Source organism: Lontra canadensis, unplaced genomic scaffold (assembly GCF_010015895.1).
Source record: "Lontra canadensis isolate GAN:19392208 unplaced genomic scaffold, GSC_riverotter_1.0 scaffold163, whole genome shotgun sequence".
Taxonomy (NCBI): Eukaryota; Metazoa; Chordata; class Mammalia; order Carnivora; family Mustelidae; genus Lontra; species Lontra canadensis.
In genome coordinates this window covers 443,495-451,460 of record NW_022631157.1, presented here as the reverse complement: position 1 = coordinate 451,460, position 7,966 = coordinate 443,495, and positions in this window count along the sequence as shown.

The following is a 7,966-nucleotide window of genomic DNA, read 5'->3' as shown; positions in this document are numbered from 1 at the left end:
AGCAGTTGTCATGGCAACGGTCCCTGGGACCAGCCCAGCTACGAGGTCTCCCCAGTTTCTCAGGTTTGGGGAGAGGGATGGAATATTAGCCCCATTAAAGTCTTTTTTTTTTTTTTTTTTTTTTTTTTTTTCAGTAGAGTCTGGGCTGGTTTTCATGGCACTTTCTGGGGCTGGTCCACCACATGGCTCAGGCCCCAGGTTGGGAAGTGATGGGAGGGGACTTGGCCTCTGTCCTGTGTGGTGGCCCCCTTGGCACCTCTCCCACCCGAGGGAGAAGGTAATGGCCAGGAACCCCTGCCAAGGCTGACTGGAGTGGGCGCAGCCACCCAGGAGAGCAGCACTGACATCACCGGGCCCGGCTAATTGGGAGCTGCCAGTCCCTGCGTGTCTTTGGGAAAACCGGCCTCCCCGTTCCCAGAGCACTCCCTGGGCATTTACATAAAACCCTCTCCCTCTGCCAGTTCCTCACCGACCCTTCCTCCAGCTTGAAAAACCAGTCCCACCAGACCAGGGAAGGCAGACTGACCCATGCTAGGTGTCCAGAAAGAGGGACCCTCGCCCAGAGAGGGGGCCGGAACAAGAGGGATACAAGTGAGACACACAGGAACAGGTTCAAAGTCGGCACGGACTACGGAGTCCAGGACCAGACAACACTCTGGGTCATTCTGCCTCCCTCCCCACCAGCCCCGCTCTGCTTCCCCACCTTCCTGAATTCCTGATGCCACAGCCGTCATCCATTCTAAGAGCTCAACACCCCTTCCTGCCTGCAAGTTCATCTTTGTATCAGTCCTAAGTCTCTCGCTGGGACCATGGCCCGTAAGCCTTGAGTTCATCGGGATGGAAGTTTCCAAAAGTCTCCTCCGAGTTCCCTACTGCTGCAGCAGGAGAGAAAAGAGCAATTTTCCAACACTCTCATGCCTGCTGACAAAGGGGGCTGAGCTGCGAAGACAGAAAACTGGAAAGGACTCAGTTCTGGATTCCCCCTCAGCTGGGCCGTCACTCAGTCTTCCCAGAGCTGGAGGGTCGAGCTCCAGATGGGAGGGGGCTGCTGCATGTGGGAGAACATGGCTGTCCCCAGGGGACAAGAGAGTCCTGACAGGACCTGGCAGACATCCAGCAGAATGAGGAGTGTCAGGCAAGAGGCTCCACCCCCAAACCAGCCCCCCAGGCTGGCATTCCTCACTCAGGAAGCAGGGTCATAAATCATGGCTCCCACCCAGACCCACACTAGGACCCCCCCCTCCCCCACAACCCGGGGCCCTAGGCTCTGGCACCCCCCCAACAGGGAGTAGTGGGCCAACCCCTCCAGAATGGTGGGACTTTTCCAGTGACTTCCCCACAATGCAGTGGGTGCCTAAGAAGCGGCCCCAGCTCATCTCCAAGGAAGGCCTTCTGCTACTACCTTCTTTTGGATTCTAGTTGGGTGCCCACAGTAAACTCCTCACTGGGGAAGAGGAAAGCGTGCTTCTCAGCCCCTACCCACTGTCCTCCACTTCCCTTCCTACCTTCACTTCCCCCTCAGTCCTGCTCAGAGAGGGCCAGATGGGGACTGAGGCCACACAGCAATCCCCAGCAGATGAGGACTGAACCGGCCCTGCGTTCTCTGGGGACAAGGTGGGCAAAAACTGGGGTGATGGTTGAGGGTTCAGGGGTGGCGAGTGCCCTGGCAGAGTGCAGGGCAGCACCCCCCCCCCCCCGCCAGGTGTTTGGAAACCATCCTCAGCAGGCAGGAAGGTGGACACAGGAGGCAGGTAGCACCTGTTGGCTAATCACCGTCATTAGCGAGGCAATAAAGTGGCACGGACTGGGCCAGCCTTTGAGGGAAGGGCCTGTCAGCCCAGGTCTGGTTTTTGCAGCCAGCCCTAGCCCCTTAGCACCTCCTGCACACACTCAGGGCTGTGGCAGGTGGATGGGGCCCCATGGGGACGACGGGCTGCACCCTCTCTGCCTGGGCACCTGCACCCTTTCTCCTGTGGCTTCCAGAAAGGGAGCAGGGGGTGTGGGCAGGGAAGCTCCAGGTGTCTCCTAGAGGCTGATTTGCGCAGTGCTGGGATGCAAGAACTTCTGTGAGAGCAAACTCCCTGTTGCTAGAGAAGAAAAGTGAGGCTGGAAGCAGCCCAAGGACAGTCTGCCTGCCTGATGTCTCTTTGTTCCCAGTTCCTCGCACAGGGCCAGGCCCAGGGACGGTTGTGTAAAATGCATGCATGAAGGCATGAATGTATCAGAAGCATAGGGGGACTTCTTACCCCTGGAGGTGACATAGTGCCCTCAAAGCTCCTTTCCAAGCTGCTGGGCAGAACCAATGTTGTCTTTAGGCTCAGCCCATAGGCCCAGATTTCTCAGCCATCTCTTACTTTTCCCCCTGCCTCTGTCCCCTAGAGTTCTGGGAGTGTTCCCTTTGCCTCCTTCCTCCTGCCAGGCAGCCCCAGCCCCAGAGACAACTGGCAGCCAAAGAGAGCGTGGAAGCCCTATCAAGCCAAGTTTTCAAAGAGAAACTAGCCAGGTGGAAAGGGAGCCTTAGTTAGGGGGATGGAGAAGGTGAAAGGAGGGTCACTGATACCACCTTCTGGGTTCATGTTGACTTGGGCCTTAGGTCAAGGGCAGCTCTGGGGGTTAGGGTCCTCAAACCCAGAAGAGGTCCCTTGGGAGGCTCAGGCCATGACTTCTCTCTCTCCCCAAAGTCCCCAGTGGAAGGCTGTTTCCTGCAGGCTGGAGGGTGATATGGTGAGGGGTACAGGGTGAGGGGTGGGGCAGGACTGGGATGGCTGAGGTTCTGGTAGGTGCCAGCCCGGAGAGACGCAACCTGGTCTGGGCCCCGTTATTCGTGGTCAGCAGAGCCGTGAGGTTCTACTATGAGCAGGCAGTCAAAAGGGCGAGCCGACAACTTCAGGGAGGGGAGGGGGTGAAGAGGGGACAAAGAAGAGTGTGGGGGCAAGAGCATAAAGCAGCCTGATTGGAAAGACCAAGACAGGGATTCCAAAGAGTTGCTCTTAAGGGCAGGTGACCTACACACATATATACACAGAGCCACAGACTCTTAGGCACAGAACAACTCACAGATACACACACAGATGTGAGTACCTGCATACACACAGTTATACACACACATAGACACTCATACAGCCCTTCGGAAGCCCAGTCATCATTCACAAAAACACAAACACAGCCACAGACATATTTCTGCACACACACACATTCTGGCATCACTCTTCCCCACCTCCACGACCTCGCTTCTTAAAGCAGGAGGGATTAAGACTAGCCAGGAGAAGCCTGTCCTTCTCCCCCAGCAGGACTCTAGCTGTGTCCCTCCCGCCCTTCATCCTGGACCACCCTCCCCCAACCAAGCTCTCAGCTTGGAAACTCCCTGAATTTCCCAGAGGGTCAGCCAACCAGAACAGGCTCAGACCTCTCAATTGGGTGCCCCAGTCACACACCCTCCACAACTCTGGCCAGTGCTCCTCTGCCATCTACAGCCAAGGAGCTGCCTGCTTTCCCCCAGGAAGCCCACCCGGATTAACCCCAGACCTCTCCAACCCTTCTTTGACATGGGGTCCTCAGGCCTTAGGGCCTCCGGGCAGCTCCACTAGGGCCCAGTTCCTCTGCAGATGGTCTTACATGTCTTCCCTACCAGTGGAGTGAGACTTGGAAAGCCTGGGAAGTGACAGTCTTGGGAACCCATTTTGGGGAGACAAGTCCAATTCACACAAACAAAAGCAGACAGAAGATGGCTAGTCCTGATATGGGGTACACGGAGGGAGCCCCTCCTCCATCACACTGGGATTCCCCACGGTGGAAACAACCCCCCTTTCTTCTCCCTGGGGTCACCAGAGTCTCACATGGGATGGGAGCATGGCGGACAGCAGCATCAGGGATTTCCATACCCGGTTAGGGCTGATACTGGCTCAAAGCAGCCCAGCCCTGGGCAGAGCTCAGCAGCCGGCAGCAAATGGGTTCTGACTTCCAGTCTCTGGAGAGACACAGCTTCCCCTGGCCCCTGTCTGTTTCAACACCCAGCCACGGTCCATCCAGGGCAGAGCAAGGCTATACCTAGAGGCCCTGAAATGAGGCTGCTGGAAAGTATGAGATCAAACATCCAGATGGCAGTCCTTTCCAAGGAGAGCAGAGCCAACACTGCAGCCCCTAGAGCTGAGATTAGACACCAGGACAGACTTTCTAGGTCTAGGACTGAACTCTGAGGAGCCGATGTGATGGGAGAAGGAGAGGATGGTCCTGTCTGGAGGTGGAGAAGAGAAGAAAGACCTCACAAACCCCCCTGTAGTCCGAAAACACTGGAATTCCCAAGGCTCCTACTTCAACTCCCAGACGGCCTGCAATGAGGAAGTAGTACTTCTCAAAAAGAAACAGGGACCCAGAGCCCGCACCCAATCCTGGGGCAGGGGTGGATCCTGTCTCCCAAGAGGGAAAAAGGAATTCACCTCTTCATCAGAAGCAGAGTCTGCAGGAAGTTGAAAACCAGTCTCTCCTGGCATCCCATCAGAGCCCCTCTGGGACCCTTGGCCCCCAAATCAATTGACATTTCCTTGATTTTTAAGGAAGCTAAAAATCTTCTTCATTTGTTTATTGGCCATTTGTATTTTACCTCTGAATTGATTACTCATGTCCTTGGCCCATTGTCCTATGATCATTTGATTTATTTAGAGGAGCTCTTTATATATTATTGATTAATTATTTGTCTGTTATATATGTTGCAACACTTTCTTCCAGGCTGTTTTTTTTTTTTTAAACATATATAATTTAGCTTTGTTTATGGTATATTTTGTTCTAATGAAATTTGTAATTTTTACCTGGTCAAGTCTATCAACATACTCGTTCGTGGTTTCTGGATTTGATGCCATTCTTAAAAAGTGCCTTCTCTGCTCTGTAATTATTAAAATGTTTTCTATATTTTTTAAAATTTATGTGTACGGTTTCATTTTACTTAAGTCTTTCATGTACCTAAAGTTTTTAAATGAATAGTGTGAAGTAGGATTTAACTTTATTTCTTTCAAATGGAAAACCCAAGGGCACCATGGTGACTCAGTCCATTGGGCGTCTGCCTTCAGCTCAGGTCATGATCCCAGGTTCCTTGGATGGAACATGTATTGGGCTCCCTGCTTGGCGGGGAGCCTGCTTCTCCCTCTGCCCCTCCTCCTGCTTATGCTTTCTCTCTCTCTCTCTCTCTCTCAAATAAATAAATAAATAAGATCTTAAAAAAAAAATGGGAGGGGCGTCTGGGTGGCTCAGTGGGTTAAGCCTCTGCTTTCGGCTCAGGTCATGATCTCAGGGTCCTGGGTTGGAGCCCCGCAATCGGGCTCTCTGCTCAGCAGAGAGCCTGCTTCCCCCTCTCTCTCGGCCTGCCTCTCTGCCTACTTGTGATCTTTCTCTCTGTCAAATAAATAAATAAAATAAAATTTAAAAAATTGGGAAACCCATTATCCGAAGTTCATTCATTGAATTTTTTACACTTTCCTGCTGCTTAGAACTCTTGTTATTATATGTTCAATTCTCAAAAATTCCCATTCATCCCAAACTCTATTATCTTCCATTGATTCATTAGCTAATTTGCACCAAAATCACACTGTTTTAACTGCAGAAGCCCTTATAGAACATTTTGAAATCTGGAAGGCAAGTTCTCCCTATTAGTCTTCTTTTCCAAAAGTTCTAAATTATCCTCATGTATTAAATCTTCACCAAAATTTAGAATCAACTTGTCAAGTTCAGGGGGTGAAAGATTAAATTTGGTCTGAATTACATTCAGTTTATAGATTATTTAAAGCAGAACTGACATCATTACAATATTATATTGACCTTTCCGTTCAAGAACGTGATTGCCTTTATATTTACTCAGGCTTTATTTATCAGTAAAGTTCTATTGTTTTCTTCATGGAGATTTGATGTACTTCTTATTACGTTTATTTGTGGGTACTGTCTAATGTTGTTACTATTGTGAATAGGATCTTTTGTCTCCTTTTATTTTCCACTTGGCTATTTTAGTTGCATAGACATGGTTTTGGTTTTCTGTATGTTCTGGTACTTTACTAAATTCTCTCATTAGTCCTAATAGCTTTTTAGGTGATTCTCTTAAATTCCTAAGTAATCACATCATCTGTAATTTTTGAAGATTTTGCCTCTTCCCTTCTCATATTTATATCCCTTATTTCTTTTTCTTATCTTATTGCGCTGGTTAGCACCTTCAGAATAATGCTGATTGATAGCAATGAGAGCAGCTTCCAATTCACAGCTTTCATGGTTCTCTGTGCCCATATGGAAATACCCATAAGTCTAAAATAATAATTAGCCTCATATACACCAGAGAGGAGCAGTAACAAACACACTAGAAGGTCCAGACAGCTGTTCTTTCATTGTGAAACTCCCATTTTTTATTAGGTTAAGGGAACAGAGCTTTGATTGCTAACATGAGCCCCAGAGAAAGATGCATTGAGTCAGGGCCCCTGTTCTAGCCCCAGAACACAATTCCTATATCCAGGTGAGCAAACCAGCACATCTTCATTTCCCACCCACCACCACTGGGCCTGGGGAAGAGAGAGGGGGCACATATTTATTGAGAATCTACTGTATACCAGACATTGTGCTAGGAACTTTAAACATGATCTTATTTAATCTTTGCCACAATTCTATGAGTAAATAATATTATTCCCTTGTTAACAGTTGAGGAACCTGAGACTCCAGTGGTAAGTATGGAGGATAACACCACTAACCATCACTCACAGATGGGTTCATTATTATCTACCTCAACACTCGCTTTTCTGAAATGATTGTTCCCTGCCTAGACCAGGGAGTCTCCAAATGTTTAAGTCTGGTGGCAGATGACAGCCACCATCCCCCAGCCAAGGTTAGCCTGACCTCCCTCCTCAGAATGAGATGGAGAAAGTGGGGAGGAATGGCCATCTCCAAACCCTCAGGCCAAAAGCTAAACCCCAGGCATTACTGGGCGGCAGATCACCGCTAGGTCTCTGGACACTTCAGCTCCAGAAAAAGATACAAGTGGGCTTAGAAACCAGGACAAGTGGGGAAGAGAGAGGAGAGAAAGAATGCCCAGGGACAGGAGATGGGGGTGGGGCAAAGAAGATGGAAAAGGAAGCAGTGAGAAGGAGATGGGGACAGGACCTGGGGCGTGGGTGGGGGGGGGCGGAGCAGAGGAAGGACAGGGTTCAGAGGGGAGCAGTGGGGACCAATTCCAAGGGCTCAACGGGCACCTCACTGTCCGTGTGGACTCTGAGGGGCCAGAATCAGGGCCACAACCATATGGGTTTCTTTTTTCATCCCCCAGAACATAAAGAGTGGCTCTGGGATCATGATACAGAACCAAGGGCTACCTCCCCCACCTCCACCTGCACAGACCCACAGATGCACACACAGACCAAGACTGCTGACCCAGAGCACAGACACAGAGTGCCTACCAGAGGACACAGACAGGGGTGCTTGGGTGGCTCAGTCAGTTAAGCATCTGCTCAGGTCATAATCCCAGAATCCCAGGATCGAGACCCACATCGCGTCTCCCAACTCAGCAAGGAGTCTGTTTCTCCCTCTGCCTTTCCCCTCACCCCCCAATCCCCGGCTCCTGCTCATGCTCTCTCTCTCTGACTCACTCTCTCTCTCAAGTGAATGAATAAAATCTTTAAAAAAAAATACATTTTTAAAAATTAAATAAATAAATAAAAAGAGGATGCGGACATAAGATCTAGACCCCCACACAGACACAGGGGAAGACACTGATGCAGATGTATGCCACTCCAGGAGACAGGTGTATAGACACCTGGAGAGACTCACATGTCCACAGACCCACGGAGAGAGCCGCGTGCATATCCACATCAGGGTGCCCACACCCACACACACACACACACACACACCCACAAGGAGACACCCTGAAGGTATCCAAGGGACTGGAGAGACAGAGGGTTGGACTCCGTAGACGGATAGTTCTCTGCACGTCTGTGTTTGAATC